Here is a 26305-nt window from a genome sequence, read left to right as displayed (position 1 = left end):
ATACTGGATCTTACATTAATTTTTGCTCCAAAAGACACATTAGAGCTGATTGTCCGGCTAGGTCATATTTTCAGGGAAACATGGTACAGCCCAGCATTTTATAATCAACGGAATTCTTTGTCCTTGATTTTCTACTTTGAGTCATTGACTGTTTTTACATCTACGTTCACAACTAAGTGTAGTGTGGTAGTGCTAGTAAAACCTAGCCAAGGGCAAGACATAGAGGGTGGGGAGAATAGGTGGAAAGTCAGGTGAACAACTCATCCCAATTCGCTAAGAGTCTGTCCCAGTACTCTCCTGTTTTTCAACTGAGATTTTCACATCCCAGGAAACCCGTCAGCCCAGGCAAACTAGGATAATTGGTCACTCTAATAGAAGGACAGCTTGCCAATGACCTTGAGGGAGAGTGGGGAGAAAGGAGGATAATCACTACTGATCATGTCATTTATATTAACATTGCTGCTTCAGACTGATGAAATCCTTTAATAGTGATGGTGTCATGGGAGCAGACAAATATCCTTCAATACTAATGAACTGATTTGACGAATACAAACCAGGTCATGCCTGCTCCCTTCTCTCTAGATGCCAGTGTGATGCTATGAAGCACCATGCCGTTGTTCAATGGCTGCCCATGCGTATAGACGATTCCTTTTGCCCAAGCTCTTTTCAGCTTCAGTTCCCTAGTCTTTCCGCTCTCCCTAGTGAGCACCTTTATACACTACTCCTATAAGCAATGTGCTAATTGCTCGGAAGCCCAAAGCTGGCATGAAGTGGCATTGTGAAAGCTTCCTCATTCGCTGCCTATCAGTACCACTCAAATATTATAGTGTGCAAACCTACAAAATTAATGGTTTTAATTTCTTGGTTTTCTAGGACACTCGCATTTTCAGAGAGCTTGTTATATTGTCCCCACAAATATCCTTGGCCTTGTTGGATTTGGGAGATCAATTTTGGGTGTGAGAAGTTTGAGACTATTTTTCCTCCAGCTATAAAACCTTAGGAGTCTATTCCTCAAGGAATGCAAATAACCCCAAAATGAAGTTCAATGTGAGAACTTTGGCGCTTAGTTCCACCCTGTACTTTTCGCTCTTTCCTCTCCCCTCCCTCTAAGAAAGGCACTCACTCCCCTCTGACAGGAACAGCTGGAGGGACTCCACTTACTCTGTTTCTCACTAAAAGAGAGATTCCAGAAGGATACACAACTCTTTAATTATGTTTTAGGCATATATCACCTGTGAATAGGCACGGCACTAGCAATTTCAACAACAGTTTTGGAGAAGAACCATTATGATAATAAGATCAAAGAGTTTACCTTTTCACTGCACCTGAGTAGTTCAAGCTGATGCTGGTGTTTGTGATTGCAGATTTAGAGCTTTTCACTTCCTCTTAGCCGGAACAAACTGGATATCAGGCAAGCAAATTTCCTGGCTTCTAGGACCTGAGCTTTTCCTGGGAAAGGAAAGAAGTTCAAAAAATATTTTGGTTGCGTTTTAAACTTCACTCATGGGCTATTCTAATCTCTTCCTCTCTCCCCACCTTTCCACCCACATCCTCCATGAAGGACCCATTCCATGCAACTCTGAAATTCTCTCCTCACTCCCTCTCTCCCCAAAAGAGAATGGAAAAGTTTCAAGAATTGTCCCCCTACAGCCCACCACTGCTAATTCTTTATGTCAGAAAGAACTGGTGCCTAAAAGGCTCAGCCTGCTCAATCCTCTTTCCTCCCACACACATGCCACGTTTTTGCAGGTTGAGATGGGGTAATCAAGGAGGCATATTCAAAATGTTCCCCTTATGTTGACAAAGGTTAAGGAGCCTCCACAGGGCGCCTAACTTCCCTCTGCAAATAAAACATTTATACACGTTGCCTTACTGAAAAGAGACTGTGCTTTGGAGACAGAAAAGAAATACCAACAATAGATGAGTGGTGTTTCTGCAGGGTTGTGTGTGTGCTGGGGAGTCAAGTGGCCCGTAGGTGTCAAACTAGTCTCTGTTTTTCACTGTTGTTGAGCTGAAATGAAGCTTTGAAAAGAAACACATGGTCGCTTAAGGGTTCCTGGGCTAGAGTCCCACTTTGCAGAATGCTTTTATGTCTCCTCCTCTCCCCTCCGCTCCCCAACTGCCTGTTGTGTTTGTTAAGTCTTGAGCTTAGCTAAAGGTTAGGAGCTGCTGGTGGAGAGAGAGAAAGAAAAAGAGAGACTTAAGACATAAATATAGAGATAGAGAGGAGAGAGAAGAGAGAAACATAAAGATACAGGGAGAGAAGAGAGAAAAGAGAAAGACAGGTATATACAGAGAGAGATAGAAATGCAGAGAGGGGGAGAGAGAGAGAGAGAAACAGGGAGACGGAGGAAACTAGGTAAAGATACAGCCATGTGCCATGTAATGAAGTTTTGATCAAGGACAGACCACAAATACAACGGTTGTCCCATAAGATTATAATGGAACTGAAACATTTCTATCACCTAGTGACGTCATAGCCATCACAGCGTCATAGGGCAAAGCATTACTTATGTGTCTTTGGTGATGCAGTGTAAACAAACCTACTGTGCTGCCAGTTGTATAAAAGTACAGCACCTACAATTGTGGACAGTCTATAATACTTGCTAATGATGATAAATGACTGTTACTGCTTTACGTATTTACTATACTTTTTATCATTATTATAGAGTGTATTCTTTCTACTTGTAAAAAATACAGTTTGCTATAAAACAATATGCTGTGTTTTGCTGGCAGCCGTTCATCTCTTATGTTTATGTCTCTTGATTGCCTCATTTTCACTGGTGCTTGATTTAATCTCATGTTGTTTTATAAATTAGTGCAGCCTAAGTGTGCAGTGTTTATAAAGTCTACAGCAGTGTGCAGTCCTGTCCTGGCTTTCACACTCACTCACTCACTGACTCACCCAGAGCCACTTCCAGTCCTGCAGGCTCCATTCGTTTTAAGTGTCCTACACAGGTGTGCCATTTTTTAAATCTTTTTACCATATTTCTACTGTACCTTTTCTATGTTTAGATACACAAATACTTACCACTGTGTTACACTTGCCTACAGTATTCCGTACAGTAACATGCTGTTCAGGTTTGCAGCCTGGGAACAGTGGGCTACCCCACAGAGCCTGGGTGTGGAGTGGGCTGTCCCATCTGCGTTTGTGTCAGTGCCTCTGTGATGTACACACAGTGATGAAATTGCTTAACGACACATTTCTCAGAAGGTAACCCTGTCCTTAAATGGTGCATGACTGCACAGAGAGAGATACAAAGTAAGGAAGAGAGATAGAGACAGAGCGAGAACTGGACCTAAATGTCCTCTATTCTGAGAATGACAGTGACTTCTATGGGGGTAGACCTCCTGAGCAGAATAGACAGCATATAAACCAGAAGGAGGCACTGAATCTTTCATGGCTTCTTGGGGCTCATGTAGTTAATTACGAACAGTGCAATCTGGAAAACTACTAAACTGCTTCAAGAACTGGTTAAAAAAAAAAAAAAAAGAAAAAAGAAAGAAAGAAAGAAAATCAGGCCCCTATCAAAGGAGGTTTTGCTAGATTTTTGGGCAAGGGCTCCTTCTCAACCACCAGCCTAGTATTTGAGCGGGAGAACCCCTGGTCTCTTCAGCTTGGAGGTAGAGACCCAAACCCAGGTCACGTGCCCCCTAACTGGTCTCTGACTGTAATAGCAGGCTCTACTTCCTGTATCTGCTGGACTGCTTCAGTATCTGAAGCAGTCTACCTGCCAGCTGCTTAAGGGTCTAGAGGGGAGCCAAATGCCATTAGACTCATTGCAAACTGGAAATAACAATACCTACTGGTCAGGTTCTTCCAAGGATTAAATGAGAACTCAGCAAATACTTGCTGAGCCCTTCCTATTTGCCATGATCTTTTCTGAGTGCTTAACTTGCATTAATTCATTTACCTTCAGAGTGACAATAACATCCCAGGTCCTTTCATAGATAAAGAGATTGAGGTACAGAGAGGGTAAATGATTGGCCCCAGAGGTTAATTAATTAGATGTGAAACAAGTTACTAGTAAACACAGGAGTCACCTCAGCAACCTGACTCAAGAGGCCCAGCCATCACCACAGCCCTATCCCAACACCTGGCATATAACCGCTCTTCGCAATGTGTGAACTCACTGTCATGATCAACAGTGAAAGTTTGGGAGTCATAGTAACCTGGATTGCAAGTGGGGAAAGACAGGTCTCCAGAGAGGGAGGAGCTGGGCCATGACTAATGTGTGAGTGAAGGTATGGGACAGTCTGTCTGCCAAGGTCTCTTTATTTTCAGACTAACACTGCCACACATCCACACCAATTAATATTCCCGTCTCAACTGACAGATTTGATGAGAATAAGAAGTTTGTACTGACCAGCACATGAGTGGACCTCTCTAACACTGCTATATTTCTACAATTCCTTAAGGAACGATAACCATCTTCTTTTTTCTTTTTGTTTTTTCATGATGCTACTTGAACCTACACTCTAAAAAAGTATTTTGTATTAAAAGACATTTCTGAAGATGGCCAGCTCAACACAGAAGTGGGGGACAGAATATGTGAAGCACGGAGCAGGTGGCAGACACTCTTCAATCTATTAAGACATGTAGATCAAGACCTTCTCATCAGTTTTCACCAAAATGGCCCCTGGGACAGATAACAGATACACTGAATAAAAACACCAAATGGAAGAGAGGAAGAAAGTGGGGAGGAAAATGGTGAAGGGAGGGGAAAGAGAAGAAAGCTGTCAAATTCTTTCTTAGCCCCCTGAAATAGCAAAAAGTCTACGTGCTGCCTTTTCCCAGAGGCTCATGCAGAGTTAGGAACAGCTGATGCAAACTTAAGGATAGTGTAAGACATGTCCAGGATCCAGACCCCAGGAAGGCATTTGATTCATTTAGAACAATAAGAAATTAATATCTTCTAATAGTTCCTTCCCCCCAAATCAGAACCTCAATTCTGTTCATAGATCCACTTTATTGAAATTCTTATAGATGAGAGTAACCTAAAATTTGCCCACTATGAAATGGCAGGTCTTGAGTAACTTGTCCTCATGAATTCACTTTATCATCAGTAGCAAGTGTCCAGCATACTCCCCTCTTCATTCACGCACCTTCCCATCACCAACCACGTCCTTCTTCTAATCTACACATACCGTGATTGTGCTTCAAGTAGAATGACTCTGAGCTGTGAGAGACTCATAGAGCATTGAAAGATTCCCAGCCTGGAGCTGGTATTGTTTCCCTAGGGCATGCAGAAGGAGGAGCAAATTCAGTATGACGTTCAGGTCCTTCCATCATTTATCTCCACCTGATAGCTCAGCCCTATGTACCTAGTAGGTACCTAATAGGTGCAGCCCCCTGCACCATGTACCTAATAATTCAGTCCTATTTCTTATTCCCTAGATCTCTACCAAATAGTCCAGCCCTATCTCTACCCCATGTACCTCTCCCTGATGGTCCAACCCTATTCCCATCCCTTAAACCTCTACCTTCTTTTTTAGCTCTGCCTCCCACTTTTGTACCACAATGCTGATCTGCAGTTCTACCCAATGGCCCAGGCCTATCTCCCACCCCCTAAAACTCTACCTGAGTTTCAGCCCTTTGCCCTACATTCCAAATAAACTGGATTTCTCACTGTGTAGCAATCCCATCCTCCTCCTTCCTGTCAACCATGATGCCTTTGTTTATAATATTTACCCTGCCTAAATGTCCTTCCTACTCTTTAGTCTTGAAATTTTACCACTTGCATGAAATCCCTTTGGATCAGAATTTCTCCTTCCATCTTTTCACTCTATGCATGTTTTCTTTACCTTACTTGGTAGCACATACTGTTTTTAGAGTTATGTATTTGTTTTATCTTGTTTCCACACACAGGTTACAAGGGTGATGAACTTGGGTTCAATGCCTTAGGTCCTCTTAACAAACAGTCCCTGAGCTCCTCCTCTGTGCCAGGCACTGTCCAAGGAGCCAAGGTTATAAGATAACTAAGACATGGCCTTTTATGACCTTCTTTTATAGTCTGCTAATTTCTATGCCTGCATAGCACCTGGCAAAGTGCCGTGACAGGTACATTTTGTTGGATAGAATGAAAGGGGGAAAGCAAATCAGCTGGCTGAGTGATCAATGTAGCTGAAAAGAAGCACGGTAAAATAAGACTCCAGAGCTCCTATGCATCAACAACATCCCTAATTGGCTCAAAGAAAACATGCACATCTTCGTCAATAGGATGTCTGAGACTGTGGCGGTACATGTAATAACACATTGCTCCGTCAATTCGAAGAGATGCTTTGACGCACTCATTTCAGGGACATGTGTATCTTGTTTGGAATGCTTTCCTTTTTTCCCCCTTTTTTACAGACTGTTGTGCACAACCTGATTCAATTCATCTAAAATGGAAGATTCATTAACGTATGATTACATGTTTCATCAAGATTTTATCAGTCCCCTTTTTGGAGAGGAATTTAGTAAAATGATTTTTATTAGAAAATGTCAGTTGAACATTACAATCATTCAGAAAACACACTGGAGCCTGATTCCTTGAGAATTTTATTTGAAGGGTCTGCAGCAGGTACATCCATAATCGTGCACAAACATACACCCACGCGCATTCTTCTCTTTTTCTTTCTTTGATGCTAAAGCACATTAAATCTGCCCTTCTGAGGACATCAAAGCTTCGTAACCCCATCCTCATAACACGTACAACCCCAGGACACATAGGTGTTGTGGTACATTAAAAGAAAAATGTTTTATCTGTTAAAGTTGGATACTGCAGTATAGACTATTAGTGATATATGACAAGATAGCTTGGATTTGTTTTTCAATATCCTAAGTTTTTTAAAAAGTAGAGGGATAGACAAAGAAACTTGGAAAATGCTGTTAAAAGTGGGTAATGGATATGTGGGTATTTTTTGTACTATTAACTCCACTTTTACTGGATGTTTGAAAATCTCCATAATAAAAAATTTAAGAAGAGGGTGGTCTCACACACACACACACACACACACACACACACACACACCTACCTTTCTACTTCTCTTTCTGATTTCATGTACATGGAACAACCTCTTAATTATGCAATTCCCCCAGTAGCTTGCTGTAAGGAGGAAACGGGATACAGGATGTGAGTATTTTAGTCCGTAACAAGGAGAACCCTCTATTAAACATTGATGAATTGGAGCCCACTTTGTTTCAGTTCTGTGACTCCTGTAGTCCCGCTTCTTGCCCCCACGTCATGAAGACGCCCCCGAAGTTCTTCATCACTCTTGTCCTTCCCGGCAGTTCTTTAGGCATGATGGAGCCAGGTATGTCCTCCTCCAGGTGAACAGGGACCAACTCATTGTATCTTCAGTACCTGGTCCTCCCAGGGTTGTGCAGCTCTTGTAGGTCCATTGTTCTCTTTTATTTTAAATATGTTTCTTAAAGTAAGACCAGGTTAGATCATAGGTGAACAAAGTAATGACTATTTATTCAGTATATGCTATGTCACTGCTGGGCACCAGATATGCAAACATAAATAAAACACAGTACCTGCTCTCAAGGAGATTACATTTTTGTGAGAAAGAAAGACATGTAAACAGATAAGTGCATACAGAGCCTTTAAGTAAATTAGCAGTTAGTGGAAGGAAAAAAAAAGAGCTTCAGTGTTAAGTACAAGCACTGCATTAGATGTTCATTTAAAGAGCTTTTGAAACAGAATGAAGAACCAATTAATTCTGAGGAAACACAGAATAGGATGCCTGGAGAAGAGGTGGTGTGAGAAATGAGCCATTAAACATGAGGACGGATTCCCCAGACAATGAAGGGCTTGGAATCAGGGGAAGAAGAGGAAATGTTTGGGGAGAGGAACGTGAATGTCTAAGGGCAGAGAAGTATGAAAGGGCAGAGAAGGACATAAGGGAAGGGGCTCGGTTTTCTGCTTTGTCATCATAACAACATACGCTTGTGACTCTCTGCCCCACACGCCAAATCCAGCCTCCACTTGGTGTTGTACATAATATTTATTGGAGTACAGCCTCACCTATGTGTTCACAGGGTGCCAGTAGCTGCTTTTGAACTACAGTGGCAGGGTTGAGTAGTTGTGACAGAGACCTTCGGGTGTGTAAAGCCTGAGAGCTTTACTATCTGAACCTTTGCAGAAAAAGGTTTCCCACCTCTGCTCTTGAACAATATTATTTCTCAAACTTTAATGTATGTATAAATCACGCGGGAACCTTGTTTAAAGGCAGGTTCTGAGTGGGCCTAAAACAAATTCTGAACTTGTAAGAAGCTTCCACATGAAGCCAAATCCGCTGCACAGCTCTAAGGAAACCCTGGATTCTCACGCTTGGCTCTTCCAGAATGGCATCAAAGAGTGGCACCTGAGAAAGCATCTGAGCGTGGAGAATATGGAGAGAACACAACTTATTTCTGGACACAACCTGACTCATTCAATCGCAGTGAGATAGAAAGCCCCGTTTCTGTAATTACAGTCTGAGCTATTAGAAGAACAGCTTTATAAATGCCAAATGGCCATTAATCATGTCAGTCTTCTTCCTTAAAACAAGGCTTATACTATAATCACTGCATGCTCTGCATCCATTCTCCCAGTCTCTCCCGTTCTATTCCTTTTAGCTGAGGATCTTCTGGTGGCAGGCGACATGGGCTCCCTATGCGCTTCATCCCCACTCAGCCACCCACCAGCTGCACCTCACTCTTAGCTGCAATAATTGCATGATCAAACATAATATCAAACTGAAAGGACTTCTCATAAAACATAAAAAATACAAATCCAGTGGGTCTCTACCCTGACCCATAACAAATGTAATAATAATGCTGATTTCCTACCCCATTCCAAAACTCTTGTAATGTTATAGTAAAATACAGACACTCACTCGAATGACTTAACATATCCTTTGCTTATTTCAGCTTGCAGTTGTGAGGATTAGAGGTGGGAACAACCCCTTCCCTTCCCTTTATTTTTAAATAAAGGATTAAAAGTAACTCAGATTTGGCAAGTATTGAATCTGAAAGAAAATTTAAAATTTTCTGGCATTCAAATATGTTTTGCCTAGCAAAGAACTTCCTCTTTCTGCACCACCAGTACCCCCAAAAAAGAAAAAGAAAAGACTTATGTAAAGAATTGAGATTAAAGGGCACTTTGTACATCATTAGCTCTCAAAAAAATAATATTTAGACGAGTTAACGCCACGTGACTCAGAAACATAAGGATTGAATTACCACAGAAAATTCATACATGAACCTTACATGTAATGTGTTCAATAGAGTGCATGTTACAATTTATCTGCAAAAACCATTTATCCCTCCGTGGATCCTGCAGGGTTCTTGGTTGGGCCAGGAGCCAGGGATGAGAGTCCTCACTCTGCTGCTAACTTGGTTAAGTTTGGCAAGTCACTTAAACTTACCACCTCACTATCTGCACCATGACCTACCGGTAAGGCCCAGTCTGCTCTTAGAGCAGAATTTGGTGGACTTGTCCAAGGTCACCAAGAGACAAGCGACAAGCTGAGCCTTCTGGTCTCCCTCAATGTTCTGTGCTGCTCCTATGAAGAAAAATCATCCATTTCTTACCTTGTTCTTGACAGGACAGTAACAGAAGCTTCTCAGTCCAATTGGACCTACTAGTATGACCCCAGTGTTGTCAGTTGCTGTTCTGGTTTTTGGGTTAACACTGGAAATCCCTATTGTGGAGATTTGTGTGAGCTCCCATGAAGCACTGGAGATGTTTAGTTTCTACAAATCAATGGAGAAATTACTAGGCAAGGTTGGCTTGTGTTGTCAGTGTGTTTCACGCTTTTCTGAGAGGGACTGAAGAAACCAAATGGGGCCACATGATGCCAGATGCCTTACGTGTTGCTTGTGAAGGGCTATCATTCTGTTTATAAGTCTATAGAGAGCAGGACCAGGGACACTGCACAAACTAATCAAGAAGGACTGCTCCACCGTGTGTTTCATGGCCAAATGTTATTAAAAAGCTAGGGATGTTTAAAACGTGAATGGGAAGATTAGGAATACTTTACAACTAATCTGTGAAGCTTTCCAGTATACCTGTTTCTCAAATGATCACAAAATATGGAGGGTAAGTGGTATGAGCAGATAAGGGCAAATTCATCACCACTATAAACAGGGCCAGTGCCTTTGTGCCAATTAGGAAAACGTACCCCTCTGCATGGCACAGGGTTAGTGAGCAGAGCAAAGGCTGGATTTCATACAGGGCCTCGCTGTACAAGGAACAAATGTTTAAATGCTGCTTACAGTATGCTTGTCTCTGTTCTAAGCGAAACCATATATTACTTAGAATCTTCATAATAACCCAGTGATGGGAGTAGTATTTACAATAGTAGCAATATTCATATCAAAATCATTATTCTTCCCAGTTTACAGATGAGGAAACTAAGACAAGGAGCAGGTAAGAAACGTATCCAAGGTCGCACAGCTAGTGAACATCAGAGTTAGAATTCCGCTCTGGTGAGAAAACGATCCTCTAAGCTTCAGTTTATTGCTGCCTCTAGGAACACAGACCCATCACTGTCTTCTCAGGGTAGACTTCCCCTGAAAGATCAAGCATGTAGACACTTAATCTGTACAGTCTGACTAAGGAGACCCCACTGAGTCAAAAACAGTGGTTCCAAAATTTATATCAAGGAAAAAAAGGCCCCAAACCTGCAGCATCCATAGGCCAGGCTGACAACAAAGCCATCAGCGTAGACACTGAGAGCCTTCATCAGACTGCAGTAAAATGACTTGATGTGTGCTTGTGGTACGATTGTCATACCTGTGGTGTGTCGTGTCTGGGGGTATATGAGACTGTTTTCCTTGGGAAGTTCACCTTACGAGCTTCAAAGTCTTGGATGCCAATTTAGGCTGAAGGTAGAGCAGTTTTCAAGACAACAGATCACCTGGATGAAAATGCTGGTAAATTCTGCATAATGGAACAGTGAACACCATCCAGTCCTAATCAACCAGCTGGGAATAGAGAGCATCTGCTGTATACCAGACCATGCAGTTGAAGAACTGGATGCATAGTCCTAATGTCTGGCCCTGGACCCCTCAGCCTTGCTCCATAGCCCACCACCCCTCTCCAGCACACAGAACTCTGGACATTCCCCGGTGTGCCCTGGGGTTTCGCTCTGTGTGGCTTTGCATTTACTCTTATTTCTTCTTGGCATGAGCTTCTTGAGCATCCATCTGGCAAACTGCTCCACATTCCTCAGATGACTCACCTTGTGACATCACCACCCTGTGACGCTTTCCCTGCCTCTCTCCAAACCTCCCGTCCTCTGGCAGCTTTCCCCCTGCACCACATCTCCCCTTCATCAGAGCAATATCAGTTTAGTGTCAAGAATTCAGGCTTTACAGTCAGAGGGTTTTCTCCCACCCAGGCTCATTCTCTATCCGACATCACCTGACCCTTCCTCAAATAGGGATGATCAGAGTGCCGATCTTACAGTGAGGAAAGATCAGGTGATATACTCATGTCAAATGTTAGCGACTCACCAGTGTGTTTCCTGCTCATATCATGTTGGAGGGTAGTCGTCTGTTTGACGTCCATTGCTCCTCGAGGCCAAGATCAAACTTTTTTACCTGTGATTCCAGAACACTTAGCAGAGTGCCTATGGAGGAGGCCATCCATGAATACTTATTAAATGCTTGTCATGTGAATAAATATTAGAGCAACAAAGGATCTCAGCGAGGATCTTACCTAATGTTTTGCCACATGTATAAGGACCCCCTTTATAAGTCAAAAGTATAGGCATTTGAAATCTGTGTGGATTGAAAAAATAATAACCTGCTATGGATTTATTGATCCAAATGCATGGATGGATGAACTTTGTTATGGATGAACTTTTGAAAGAACTCTGCTGCTCACCATATAATTCAACCCCTATATTTGAGAGGTGCAGGGAAATCAAAATCACAATGAGGGATTTCCAAGGCCATAGAACCACTGGGCAGTGCAGCCAGAACAAGAAATTAAACCTCTTGAGTCCCTGGTCCCTGTTCTGAGGACACTTACCGTCTTACAGTGAAGCCTGACTAACTTACAATATGTAATACGTTGAAAGAAACTGAACGCTGCATATAACCAAGGCTGCATGGTGAGCCAACCAGAGGTGAAATCTTCAGTGGATCAAACACTGATTGCATGGAGCCGTAAATTCCAAATGAGTCCATTGAAAACAGTGCCTCTCAGACGTCTTTACCCACCTCCTCCTGTTTTAGACAACAGTTGAGCAGTGCAAGAGCAGTTGGAGGTCAGCCTGGCAATGCGGTTGCTCTGGGGAGTTTAGAGTAGGGCTCTGAGAATTGAATCACCTCTGAAATATTTTGAGCTCCTGTGCAATGCTCAACTGTTGTCTAAAACAGGAGGAGGTGGGTAAAGACATCTGAGAGGCACTGTTTTCAGTGGACTCATTTGGAATTTATGGCTCCATGCAATCAGTCTTTGATCCACTGAAGATTTCACCTCTGCCTCCTGTGGTGTCAACAGCACTGAGATGACACATGTAACAGCAGTGAGGTGTTAATAGTCTAGAGGTGCTGTGTAGTGGCTCACAGTTTCACTATTTTAATACAGTTCTTGCTTGCAGTCATGTTTTGCAAGCAAAGGTTAGCTTTGCTCAAGTGTAGAGCAGATTACAGAGGAATGGCTGGAGGCACTGAAGATTGCCAACCATCTGAGCAAGAAATTTGAACTATGAGTTTGAAACAAGGCAGAAACAGTGGGGCAAATGGAGTGAGGAGAGACCTGAGAGAGAGTTAAGCTCTCTAAGGAGAGAGTCTAGGTCTGTTTTGCCCCGTTGTGTGTGGAAACTGAGAAAGAAGGTGGAATAGAGAACAATGCCATTGTCCAGGGCCAATTAACCAATTAAAATGTAAGTCCATGCAGGGAAGCCTTGTGACTCGGGCAAGGAGGACGCCCTGAGAGGCTTCTGGGCTCCTCCTGCTTTTCCCAGGTGCCCAGAATCCTCTGGAATCCTCTAGAAGCTTCAAGCCTCATGTTCTAATTATTTCCTTTCTCCTATTTCCCTCAAATCTGATCTGCAACCCTCCCCTTGGGACCTTTGTACCCTTGTCAGAGACTTACATGGGCTAGACCAGCAACAACAAAAGGTAATATCAAGGGCTGACATTTATTTAGTACAAAGTATTTTACATTTATGGTCTTTATTTTGTCCTCACAAGAACTCTCTGAAGCAGATGGTACCATCATCCCCATTTTTCAGATGGTGAAACCAAGCAACACAGAGGTAAAGTGTCAGGATTTGAGCCCAAGCTGTTTGACTCCACAGTCTCATCCAGTGTCACATTAATAATAGGTGATGAATCTGGTCCATTGTGGCAATTCCTCTATTTTTTTTATTATTATTATTATTATTATTATTGTTATTATTATATTAGTTTCAGGTGTACAAAACAACATAATGATTAGGCCTTTACACCCCTTACAAAGTGATAACCGCCCCCAATCTACTACCCATCTGACATCATACATAGTTATTACAATACCATTGACTATATTCCCTATGTTGTACTTTACATCTGTGACTATATATATACACATACAGAGGGTGCCACAAAAATGTATACACATTTTAAGAAAGGAAAACTGTATTAAAATTGTAATACTCAATATATACCGATAACAAAAGATGAATACAAGTCATGTTTGACTTCTGCAATTACAAGAGGTGCTCAAAGTGGTTACCATCAGCATCCAGACACTTCTGATTATGGCAAACTACTGCTTAAACATAGGTAACATCACTTAAAATGTGTATACATTGTTTTGGCACCGTGTGTGTGTGTGTGTGTGTGTGTGTGTGTGTGTAGTTAGTTATAGTTATAAACATTCAATATTATTGAACTTCAGCTTCAGGTGTGTAGCACATTGGACAGGCATCTACACAGTCTATGACGTGATCCCCCTGATAAGTCCAGTGCCCATCTGGTACCCTTCCTCTATTCTTATATGGGTACTTTTCTTTGTCTTCATAGTAGTTAGAAGACTATTGTATATTGTATACATATTTATTGATCTGAATGGATCAATATTGAAAGAATATCCACTAAGGCCACTTTAGTCCCAAAATACCATTCGAGGCTGGAATGCAAACAGCTAACGTTTATTGAATGTGTACTATGTGCCGGACTTACTACACACTTATGTGCATTTGCTCATTTAAACTTTCGGACAACACTTTGAGGTAGGTGCTCTTATCATCAACTCTAGTTTGTGGATGAGGAAATGGAACCACAGAGATCACACGGCCACTCAGGGACAGAGCTGGAATTCAAACTCTAAGATTGTCTCCAGTGCTCACACTTTTAACCACAGTGCTTGCTGCAAAACAGGTATGCTGGTAGTTAAGTTGAGGAAATTTATGCTTGATCAAAAGTAAAAAAAAAAAAAAAAAGTGTATCCCAAAATAATATATATGCTGTGGGTTCTCATGGCCTCCATCAATGGTGAGCACATCCTTGAGGAGAGGAGCAAAGTTAAAGGAAGATTTGAACAAGCAAAAAGAAAAGGGCACAGCATTCCAGACATGGAGGTCAGTGTGAGAAAATACGAAATAGGGTAGGAACATAATAGATTTATTGATTAGCAGGGTCAGAGATTTCATGTTGGAGGGAATGGGTGAGTTGGGGCTCAAAAGGTAATTTGGGGCCTCGTTTATCAGGCTGGGAAAATACGTTCTTTTTCATGTAGATTTTTTTGAAAATAAAACACAGAAAAAGAAAAGGAAAGGAAAGAAAGAAAAGAAATGGCAGAGTAAAAGCTATGATCCGGGGGCGGGGGGCTAATACCGAGACTCAATTTCTCCATCTGTAAAACAGAGCTGCTGATACTGCCTTGCAGATAGTATAAGCCAGTGTGTGCAAAGTGCGAAGCACATGGCCTACAGCACTGTAAGTTTGCAATAAATGCAGTTATTCATCTCATCACAGGTCACAGGATGAATAGTATAGGTAAGACCCTGTCAGCCGGGAGCTGCATTAACGGGTGGGGGATGTAGGAATAGAAAGGACACTGGGGACTCTTGTTGATGCGCTGAATATCAGGAAAGAGGGCGATGATATGTGCTGGGTGTCTCTTAAGTTTCCAGCCTAACTGGCACTCACAGAGGAGGTGGAGAAGTCAGGAAGAGAGAGAGCTGATTTGCGTGGGAGCACTCTGTTTGGTTGTAGACAAGCTGTACCTGCAGTGACAATGGCAATAGCTAGGAGGGAATTGGAGAGAGGGACTGGGAGCTCTTTAAAAGTCATGAATTATGGCCATGAGTTCGGAGTCATCTGTCTAGATGTCATTTATGCTCCATTCCCTCAGTACTCTTCCTGCAGAGATGTCCATGGCTTCCTTATCACTCATGGTTCAGTTCGCATGTCACCTCCTATGAGGAGCCTTCCCTGATCACCTTAAGATAGAGTAGCAGCCCCTGCGGTCTCTATCCCATCACTGTTTTTCTTCATAACTCTTACACTGTCTGGAGTTGTAATATTTGTCTGTTCACTTGTTCACAGCCTGCCTTCCCCAGGAGAACAGGGGCTTGGTCCTGTCCCCCTACTGGATCCAGGGCCTAGAAAAGTGTTTGGGACATAGCAGGACTCAGCATTCCTAGTCAATCGCACTAAGCACTGTTAAACTCAATAACTATAAATACATTTGAATAAATGAAGCTATAATGTATAGGAGGGAAGTGTAGAAGGTTACAATGCAACCCCTTGGAAACATCCATTTTGCAGGAGGCGGGAATGAGCTAGAGAGTAAATATGGGATCAGAGAGGTGGGAAAGAAAGCAAGACACAGAAGTATCCTGAAGACCAAGGGCAGGAGATAATGACAAAAAAAAAAAAAGAAGAAAATTCAGCATGGTGAAATGCTGCAGAGACCTTAAAGACAATGAAATATAAGAACAAGGCATTTGCTGGCGGCTGGGGCTCCACTGGGCTGTAAGCACCTGGGGGTGAGAGAGAAGGTGTGATGAAGGAGGCAGGTACCGCTACCCACCAATCTCTAGGGATCTCTGAATGGGAAACAGGGTTGAAAAGTAAGACAGCACTTTACTGGGAGAAGAATGTAAGAGAATAGCTCCTACATAGGAGAGAATTAGGCAGGGAAAGGGAGAGATTGAAGATGCTTAAGAAAAAGGGACAGGATGGCCGGATGGCTCAGTTGGTTAGAGCATGAGCTCTAAACAACAGGGTTGTTGGTTCAATTCCCACATGGGCCAGTGAGCTGCGCCTTCCACAACTAGATTGAAAACAACGAACTACCGCTGAGCTTCCGGAGGGGCGGCCGGATGGCTCAGTTGGTTAGAGCAGAGCTCTTAACAACAAGGTTGCCAGTTCAATTCCCACAGGGAATGGTGGGCTGCACCCCCTGCCACTAAGATTGGAAACAGCAACTGAACTTGAAGCTGAGCTGTGCCCTCCACAACTAGCTGTGTTTCCCTGAAAATAAGACCTAGCCAGACACTCAGCTCTAATGCGTTTTTTGAAGCAAAAATTAATATAAGACCCGGTCTTATTTTACTATAATATAAGTTTATCTTGTCTTATCTAACATAATATAAGACTGGGTCTTCTATTAATTTTTGCTCCAAAAAACCCATTAGAGCTGATGGTCCGGCTAGGTCTTATTTTCGGGGAAACACGGTAGATTGAAGGACAATGACTTGACTTGGAGCTGATGGGCCCTGGAAAAACACACTGTTCCCCAATATTCCCCAGTAAAATTTTTTTTAAAAAAAGGAAGAAAGGAAAGGGGACAATGATAGCAAGAAGCGACACCTGCCCATAAGGGGTGGCAGACAGATTGAGCAGATCCGTGAAATTGCCAAAATCCACATAATGATTTTTTTATGACTTGTGGAAATGGGTCCCATTACTACATAGTCATAACCTCAAAACTGTGAAGAGAAATATAAAATTGCATAAAACAAATGCTGACTAATGCCTTTGTTGTATGGAAAGAAGTGTTTTCATCTGCTTAAAATCAATTTAGGAGCAACACGAGCACCCAAAGCAAAATGAAAAAAACAATTAGAGAAAGATGAAGATGGTCAAAATAGAGAAAGGAAAGATAAGTCTTAGGACTTGTCACCCTGTCGACTAGCTCCCTGGTTGAAGCAAGCCCCTTGCCCGTCTGGAATGGCGGCTGTCTACCCTGAACAATGGGATGGTGCCCGTCTCTTACTTGACTTGTGAGGTTTTCGCATAGGTTCAATAGAAACATAATATGCTGTAAGGCACTTAGAAGCATGTTCTAAATGAATGCGGCTGTTGTAGTAAGGCTTGAGAGTAGTTTCATTACCCCCGATGTAACGAGACCGCTCTGTTCCATGCTCTCTGAGGATGGTCCAGTTCCCACAGCTCCCTTCTCCACTGCAGCGGTCAGAGTTGGGACAGTTTGATAAAGCTGGGGCCCTATGGCTCATGGGACATGCCATCTTGATGGCCTTCATGTCCATTCTCTCTCTCATGTCTCGTATCTTCTTTCACATCATCCCCCTTCTTTCCTCCTGCATATCATTCTCTTTTATGTGTGTGTGAGTGTGTACACGCCTGTGTATACACATTATCACTGCAGATCATAAGCATTTAAGGGCAGAGACTTACTCCAAACATTTTTATCTTCTAATACCTAGAATGCTATGCTCAGTAAATCTTTACGGATTTTATTTCCATTTTCATTTCTTTTTATACATTTGTAAATTAGCATATACTTTCATTAAAAGGATAATATACAAGAATTATGTTTAAATTCAAGACAATTACAGAATTACATTTTTGAATTCTTGGAATTTCATACACCTCGACATGGCATCGATACATCATTCACTCATTCATTTATTCATTCAACAGCATTGAGCACACGTTATGTCCAGGCCGTATGCATACATGCAAGTGCACGCGTGCACGCATACACACATGCGCACACACCTGCTCTCTAGTAACTCAGTCACTATTCCTGTGAAAGGAATACTAATCATAAATAAATAATTACAGGATGGCTTAACATGTTCTAATATGAGTGCCAGGTAAAGGAGCCACTGGGGTTGTCCTGATAATTAAACAGTGGGCACAGGGGCATAGGGTCCTAAAGGATGAGTAAGAACATCCTTTCTGTGGAAAGCTTTCTTTGTGCTTGGTATTTCCAGCATCATCCCCCTTCAGTTCCCCTGCAGCCAATGCAGATCTAAGGGCATAGCTGCTGTTTGCTCATATCTACAGACTTGAGTGAGAATAACACACATCCCTGTGGAGAACAGGGAGGGTTGCCTGGAGTCTCCTTGCATCACGCCCGATAGCCCCAGGTAAAGAAATGCTTTTTCATCAGGCTCCAGAGTGGCCTTTCCATGTTTATCTGATGCTGTTTGAGAACGTTTTGGGGGGAGGGTTGCCCACAAGCATCTGTCCAAATCCCTTGCAGGCTCTCAGGATGCTGAGGAATTTATTACCGTGGTTGTTTCATGTAGGCAATTATCATTTGACTCATTTAAAGGGAAATGCCTGCATGCCTTTGACCAGAGAATTCCTATTATCTGGAATATTGGTTTTCTAGTAAGCGGGGGTAGGGTATATTTGAGGCTTTGCCTATTTATTTCACTTTGAAGTTTTAAATTGTAGTCTGGCTTTAGAAATGGCAAAGATGCATTTTCTTTCTGTCTCTCTTTGCCACTCCCCTCACAGGGCTTGTTTCATGAATCATTTCACCAGAATTATTATTTGAAAGTTTCCATTACAATGACACAGCCCCTTGTGGTGGCTTTATTCCTAGAGCACGTACTGTTTTTTTATATACAAGGTGTGATCAAAGAATATGGTGAATGTTAAAACTAAAAAAAATTATTACAGTAAAAGACACATTGCCATTAATCCCCTTCAAAATACTCCCCTTGCTTCGAACACACTTATCCCATCGTTCTTACCACTTTCTGAAGCAATTCTGGAAGTCCTCTTTCATGAGTGTATTTAGTTGCGCTGTCGTGGCTGCCTCGATGTTCTGAATCATTTTGACTTTGGGGAAGAGCCAGAAGTCACACGGTGCCAGATCCAGTGAATAAGGTGGATGAGGACAAACTGTAATGTTTTTATCTGACAGAAATTGCCATGTACCAGAAGTGATGTGTGACACGGAGCATTGTCATGATGGAGGATGATTTACGGCACACTTTAAAACACACTTTCTCTCAACTGTAGCTCACACCTGACTGACTGCACCAAACAAGTTGAAACTTGTCACATGCTGTTACTAAGGTTTGACGCATTCCTTCCCATATTGAAGATCTCTGCCTTTTCGTTGGATGGCACTCGGCAGCAGCAGTCACCATATGTTTTGATCACAACGGAAAGGCTCCATGTCACACGTCGCTCCTGGTACAGTAATTTCTGTCAAATAAAAACATTATGGTGTGTCCTCATCTACCTTATTCACCAACTTTGGCACCTTGTGACTTCTGGCTCTTCCCCAAAGTCAAAGCGACCATGAAAGGTAAACGTTTTGAATCTATTCAGGACATGGAGGCAGCCACGACAAGGCTGCTAAAGACACTCACGAAAGAGGACTTCCAGAATTGCTTCAGGAAGTGGCAAGAATGACAAGTGTGTTTGAAGTGAGGGGGAGTATTTTGGGGGGGATTAATGGCAATGTGTCTTTTACTGTGACAATTTTTTTTTTTAATTTAAACATTCACCATATTGTTTGATCACACCTCAGATACCCTTATAATGTGGAAAACAGGGAGGCTGTCCTCTGATGACAGTGACACAGGAAACAGGTTATGGGAACACATTTGACCAGTTAAAACCCTGTCCAAAGAAGCTTAATGAAGTGGAAAAGAGTTATGATTCTACTGTAACCTTAAGATTCTGGCTTCTTGTTGCATTTTGGTAAAGCAAACCACAGAATGTATATTCTTACATTAAAATTTTTGTCTTATTGCTAAAAAAGCAACTTGAGAAACACATTCAAATGTCACAGACTTACACATTCCTAAAAAAACTGAAGAATTTTTTCAGGTTAAAACGTCACTCTCAGTGCTAGCAATTCCCATATTAGAGGCAAACATCTCAATAATTTCTATTATTATAAACATTCTCACTGAACAGTTGTTGGCACTAACCACCTTAAATACATTTCTTTTATTGGGGAAGGGGAACAGGACTTTATTGGGGAACAGTGTGCACTTCCAGGACTTTTCTCCAAGTCAAGTTGTTGTCCTTTCAATCTTAGTTGTGGAGGGTTCTGTTCAGCTTCAAGTTGTTGTTCTTTCAGTCTTAGTTGTGGAGGGCGCAGCTCAGCTCCAGGTCCAGTTGCCATTGCTAGTTGCAGGGGGCACAGCCCACCATCCCTTGCGGGAGTTGAACCAGCAACCTTGTGGTTGAGAGGACATGCTCCAACCAACTGAGCCATCTGGGAGCTCAGCGGCAGCTCAGCTCAAGGTGCCGTGTTCAATTTTAGTTGCAGGGGGCGTTGCCCACCATCCCTTTCGGGAGTCAAGGAATTGAACTGGCAACCTTGTGGTTGAGAGCCTGCGCTCCAACCAACAACTGAGCCATCCGGGAGGCAGCTCAGCTCAAGGTGCCGTGTTCAATCTTAGTTGCAGGGGGCAGAGCCCACCATCCCTTGCGGCACTCGAGGAATTGAACTGGCAACCTTGTGGTTGAGAGCCCACTGGCCCATGTGGGAATCGAACCGGCAGCCTTTGGAGTTAGGAGCATGGAGCTCTAACCGCCTGAGCCACCGGGCTGGCCCTTAAATACATTTTTATATTAAATGCTCAAAACAACTCTTTGGAGAAGTATTGTTATGCCCATTTTACAGATGAGTAAACAGAGAGTAGAGAGATTGGGTAAGTTCCCCAAAGCCAGGCAACCAAAGCAGCAGCAGATGCTACGTCTGCTTTTCCCACATCAGTGCTTTGCTGGGGAAGAAAGGAGAGGCAGAAAAGGTGGCCAGCCAGGCTTGATAAATAAGCCTAAATCTTCGGTTTAAAGCTAAGTGATTCATTAGGACCAAATGTTATAAACAATTTAGGGCTGCAGTCCTAGGACAGATCCCAAACAACAGAGACCCCAACAGGGAATCCACAGGGAGAAACCCATTAGCAGCTCATGAAGATGGGGTGTAATGCAGAAAGGGAAGGAGCCAGAGAGGGCAGAGAACTGCTGTCATCATTCCTGTCTGGCGCTTGCCTCTCTGCGGGGACTGTCAACATTCTGAGGCAAGTGGAAACTTCAGGAACACGGATCAACAATGCTTTAGCTGCCACTTCAAAAAAAATAATGGAGGGATTAGAAGACGTAGATGATGAGGGGGAAAAAAAAAAAAAGAAGTTTGGTTCAAAGCATGGAATCCCAACAGAAGCTGGTAGTTGGTTCCAGACTGGCGTGTACTCCATGTGATGAGATAGCTCCTTTCCCTCCTTCTCCCTCCTCCTTCTATTTTTAATGAGCTCAAGCCTTTCCATCAGCCATGTGCTGGCCCACTCATTTAGGCAGCACAAAAGGCGGGCCTCCTTTTCCTCTGGGCCGTTTGCCGGTTCTTCCAGAGTTTTGGGAAATCAAGACCCCTCCTGAGCTCCCCAAGCTGGCCTCCACCTGCCCCTCTCCTTGGGGACTTCTCTGCTCCTTTGAACAGGTACTAACAGGAAGAAGGAAGGGACTTTCATGCTAGAATGCCCAGTGCCTGAAGACAGTACAGGGGAGGTTTAATATTATAATAAGCATAACACGTTGCAGCTTTCTACTGAGTGGAATGCACCTCCCATGCTTTTCTATTCATTACCCCCAAATCCTCCTGGACAACTCAAAAGCCCACCAGCCACGCTGAGCACTCAGAAAGTCTCCCTGCTCCACTCCAGCACTGACCCTTGTCATTCAATAGTGTCCATCCATGGGATGTCACCTTTTGAATCCCCAAAGCAGAAATTCTCGTGCACTGAGAGCATGACCTGAGCACTTTGTTGTTATTCTTGCATTCGTTTGCCACATGCTTTCCACACATATTTATTGAGTCCAGTAGGTACCAGGCATTATTCTAGCTGTTGAGTACAACAGTATTCCTAATCTCAAAAAGCATATCATTTCATAGAAAAGTTTTCAACACAAATCCAAATTTTAATAAACTACATCTAGGTGGGCACTTTATAATTAACCATAAATTTTAAAAAATGAAAGTCATCAAAAAGGAGTTTTAGTTAACTCAGCCGTTTAGCTCCTTTTAAAGACCATGGATTGTGTAGCATAATTTTGGTAAATAAACTTTTTAATTACATTTGCGCGTACCTTTTAGCTATCTGGAAAACGCATGCATCCAGAATGACTTTGTATTAGATGGCTTTGATGCAGGAATAACTCCATAGATCTCAGTGGCTTGCAATGTTTATTTCTCATTCATGATACATATGGGCTCTCTTACCAGCTGTGGGTCTGCTCCACATGTCCTCTGATTTCAGAACCCATGCTGAAGGTATCTGGAGCACACTGACCTTGTGAGAGGAAAAGAATAAAAGAACTGGTGGAAACATGCAATGCCTCTTCAAGCTTCTGCCTCCATGAGGTGTATGTTACACTCAATCATATTTCATTGCCCAAAGCAGGTCACAACATCAAGGTCAAAATCAGTGGGGTAGGGATATACTCGTCCCACAGACAAGGGATGAGAGAGGAAAGCAAATATTTACTGAATCCCAAGGCATTAAGTAAGCCTATTCAGCTGGCTGGAGTGGCTGTATCTATATTTTTATCTATATGTACCTCAAAGACAGATAATGATCCAACGTACTAGTCAACGCATGCTGGAATAATTACAAATGTCAAAAAACACACACACATGATACTTGAGAATGTAAGCGAATCTGACACCAGGCTTCAAACACTCTTCCACCTTGCACTTTGGAGGCCTGGAAAGGAACTGAAGTGATTTTGTCAGCCTTCTCTCAAATTTCTGTGACATTTGGGAGCAGATGGCAGCAAGAAGTTGTGCTGATGAGCTAAACAGTCTTCCTTTAGCCAGTGTTTCACAGTTATGCATTGCCATTTTGATGCATTTAAAGTTTTTATTTTCATACGTTCATTCATTTAACAAAGGAGATAACTTAGGCAGATTTTAAATCTAACTACAGCAAAAATTTATGGTTCGGCTTTTCTTTTTTCTTTTTTTTTTTAACTATCCCCAAACTGGCCTAGCTTGATTGGAGTCAAGCTCCCAAGGATATAACAAACACATAGGCCCACCTGTGAAGTCCCTCTTGCCAGTGTCTCTGCCTTCACTGCTAGTATCTGGCCTAAGACACTTCCGGTCACCTGGATTCCTGCCTTGTCCCCTTGCCAGGCATCCCTCCTGCTTGCGCACTGCCCTACAGTTCTTAGCACCACAGCCAGTGTGAGCCTTTGAAATAGAAAGTTAGATCACGTGCCTCCTCTGTTCAAAACCCTGAAATGGCCCCCATTTCAGTCAGAGCAAAAGCTAAGCACCTCTAGTCATTTACGGGTCATACCTGATCTCGGCCCTGACATCCCCATTTCCTTCTCCCTCTTCCCCACTCACCATCTTCATGGAATGCACAGGTGGGGTAATGGAGGGTGGGAGACATGAAACTATCATTTCTACTGAGTAGGGCAAGTTCTACAAGTGATATGAAAGATGCCAGTAGAGGAAAATAGGTTGCATTAGAAGGCTGTTCAGACATGGGTGATGGAGCTCTGAGGAAGAGTCAGGCCCAACCGAACCAGGCTTTAAAGTAATCCTGGGATTTCTTATGGAAAAGAAGGGAGATAGAGGCTTCCAGAGATGGAAGAGGGAGACAAAAAGGATACAGTCTTGACAGTATAGAAATACCTTGTTTTATTGCACTCCACTTTATTGTGCCTCACAGATGTTATGTTTTTGTTTGTTTGTTTTTCAAATTGAAGGCAATACCTTCCACCAGCAAAAAGATTACAACTCCCTTTATTATGATACTCATTTTATTGTAGTGGCCTGGAACTGAACCTGCAATACGTCCAACACATGCCCGTATTAAAAGTGTGCAGGCAACACTTTTAGGCCAGTAATGTAGCTGAAAAAGACATTTGAAAGGAAGGGAAATCCCATTATTCCAGCCCCTACTATGTGCTGGGCCTGCTGGGCCATGCTTGGCACTTGATAAACACGATTCCCTGACTCCTTCTGTAAGCCCCATTGTACAAGCGAGAAAACCTGGGACTCTGAGAGGTCAAAAAAGGTCATGTCATCAGTCAGGTGCAAAGCCAAACTCATGCTGGCTGACTCCAGAGTCTCTGCTCTTTGCATCAAATACACAGATGCTCTGTAGGCTGGAAAATTGAAATCCAAAAATAGAGTCAAGGGGAACAAGATTTTGCTGTTACTTCTCAATCAACTTGTACCTGTCAACGGCGGCAAATCGCTGCTTTAAGGTTCTCCTGTTCTCCGTACGTCTCCAGATTCTCCACGGGAATTGCTGCCTGGATAATAACAACAGAATGGCTTAACAGTTAGTAAGCAGCAAGATAAATCATAAACTAATGGGCTAGCTAATCCCTGACAGGCTCTAGACATATGAAAGATGGCACCGAAACTCCTTAATTGTTATATACTCAGGGGTTGAAAAACTTGAAAAACTCAGGGATTAAGGGCACTGACCTCCTGCACAGCTGAACGTCCACGTGTAACTTTTGACTCCCCCCAAAATTAAGTACGCATAGCCTACTGTTGACCAGAATTCTTACCAACAACATAAGCAGTTGATTAACACATATTTTGTATGTTGTATGTATTATAAGCTGTTATGACATACGTAAACAGTGTTTTTGATATTTCAATATTTTTTTGATATTTCTAGGCTATGCAGTTCATCTGTGCGTTTTTTCAAGTTGTCACAAATCTCAAAAAAATTTCCAATATGTTTTTGAAAAGAATCCACGTATATGTGGACCTGCATGGTTCAAACCCGTGTTGTTCAAGGGTCAACTGGACATGGTTTTGAAAACTTACGTTTTGCTGCCCCCTTGTCCCTCCTCCTTGTGACCCGATGTCCTCTGGGCCTCTGCAGCTTGTGAGGGGATAACGCCCGTAGTTTTCAATCAACCTGTCAACCCCTCTTTTCCAGCCCTCAGACTGACCAAAGGCAAAGAAACCATTTGCTTCTATTTTTTCTCTTCTTCCACTGTTACTGTAGATACTACTTCTCCCTCAGGGACAGACAGCTGAGGTTCTCTCCACACAGGCAGCTCACTCAAGGAGTCACATGAGCCTCCAGAATTAGCAAAGCAGCCCTGTTGTTTTTCCAGGAAAAAAAGATTCATGAACCCTCACTTCTACCATATTTCCCCGAAAATAAGACCGGCTCTTATATTAATTTTTGCTCCAAAAGACACATTAGGGCGTATTTTCAGGGATGTCTTATTTTTCATGTACAACCATCTACATTTATTCAAATACAGTCATATCATCTTCTTCTGGAACATCGTGATAATGTACTAAATGCGTCCCTCTGGCTGACGATCTTAACGGGCTTATTTTCGCCGTAGGTCTTATTGTCGTGAAACACGGTAGTTACTTGAGGCCAGCTGTGCCCTCTTCCTAGCAGGACAAGAGAGGGAAGACACCCCAGGCTGACGATAACGTGTGCTGTCAATTAGCTCACCTTATTGGCAATTTGCAGGGACATATATATATATCTTCCACTGGGACCTGTGGGATTTTTATTGAAGCCCCTTTGCTTTCACTTTTTAAACTTTATCGCCATCTTGTGGCTAGTTCAGACATTGCATCTGAATGATTCGGCACAGGTAATCTGCCTTGCAATCATTCACTCATCTATTCACAAGTACTTTAGGAGCCCCTAATATCTCAGTCACTTGCAGAAAAACCAACTGATAAAAGTAAAGAATAAGAAATCCTAGGAGTATTATTATAATTGTTATTTAAGACGCTTTAAACCTCAGTAGTCAGGCTGGCATTGCCAAGTTTAAAGAGGCATTGAACTTCTGCAGCCTCTAGCTGACCTTTCAGCCCAGGCATGCTATTGCACCTAGAAGAGCTAGCCATGTCCTTCTATATGACGAGTCATTAAACAGGTTCCCATTAGAGTTGTGGGACATCTGAGAAACAGAGTGGTATATGCCTTATATACATAAAATTGCATGAGTAATAAACATCCAGCATAGAAGATTCCAAAAAAAATGAAAGGAAATTAAAATAATCTAAAATGCCATCACAAAGCGATTTCAATTAACATTTTAATATATATCTTCCATATTTTTGCATGTATGTTACAAAAGTAGAATCATAATATATATGCT

General features: G+C 42.5%; 1 protein-coding gene and 1 long non-coding RNA gene across 11 annotated transcripts in view; one reads left to right on the top strand and one right to left on the bottom strand.

Moving 5' to 3' along the window:
- Positions 1-26305, top strand: part of PHACTR1 (phosphatase and actin regulator 1) — a 503766-nt gene that overhangs the window by 136051 nt on the left and 341410 nt on the right. The gene's annotated exons all lie outside the window — the stretch shown is intronic.
- LOC109453358 (uncharacterized) lies at positions 5949-25212 on the bottom strand. Of its 2 annotated transcripts, XR_002138269.2 has the most exons (5): positions 24996-25212; positions 24389-24466; positions 22286-22488; positions 11489-11604; positions 5949-9534 (listed from the first exon to the last, which is right to left on the bottom strand). It is a non-coding gene; the product is annotated as an uncharacterized LOC109453358 (long non-coding RNA). The 2 variants fall into 2 exon arrangements; XR_012497323.1 differs by having other exon boundaries at positions 5949-11604.

Source organism: Rhinolophus sinicus, linkage group LG06 (genome assembly GCF_036562045.2).
Source record: "Rhinolophus sinicus isolate RSC01 linkage group LG06, ASM3656204v1, whole genome shotgun sequence".
Lineage (NCBI taxonomy): Eukaryota > Metazoa > Chordata > Mammalia > Chiroptera > Rhinolophidae > Rhinolophus > Rhinolophus sinicus.
Note: the sequence above shows the minus strand (reverse complement) of the source record. Positions and strands in the feature narration are given on the sequence as shown.